Here is a 598-nt window from a genome sequence, read left to right as displayed (position 1 = left end):
GGTGGTGCCCTGCCTGCACTGTGTAGCTTGATTCCCATCACAGTGTCCCCACAGCACAAAGATGTGAGGAGATGAGATTGGCACTGCTGCTTGAGGTTGCTGGCATCTGATTCAGAGAGGTTAAATGACACAACCAGGACAAGGGTCCCATAGCCTGCCCACCAATTTCTTATTCTGTCACCTCCTGGAGTGCTCCTGTACTTTAATTAAGGCCACAAAGGTGATCAAGAGGTGAGTACAAGGACTGGGGGATGATAGAAACAATGAAAAGTGAGAATTACAGATATGATTACATGCAGGTATGCGGATGCAGGAGAGATTGTTTAACTCTCAGAAAGTGACAAGGGGATATTTACACCAAGTAGTGAAAGATAGGTGAAAATATAGTGAACTGAGGACTGGAAGGAGACATTCTGGCAGAAGGCAATTGAGGGCTATCCAATGTCTTCAGCTTAGAACTGCCACCTACAGTTCATGAATCCAGTAGTCACTTGTTCTTTCCTGCCAACTAACCAGTATCTACAGAGGAAACTAAAATATCCTAGAGCACCTAAGGAAGTATTCTCTTTGTTCAGTATTTCTTTTAAATTACCTTCTT

This window comes from Octodon degus, unplaced genomic scaffold (genome assembly GCF_000260255.1).
Source record: "Octodon degus isolate 3935 unplaced genomic scaffold, OctDeg1.0 scaffold00601, whole genome shotgun sequence".
Lineage (NCBI taxonomy): Eukaryota > Metazoa > Chordata > Mammalia > Rodentia > Octodontidae > Octodon > Octodon degus.
Note: the sequence above shows the minus strand (reverse complement) of the source record.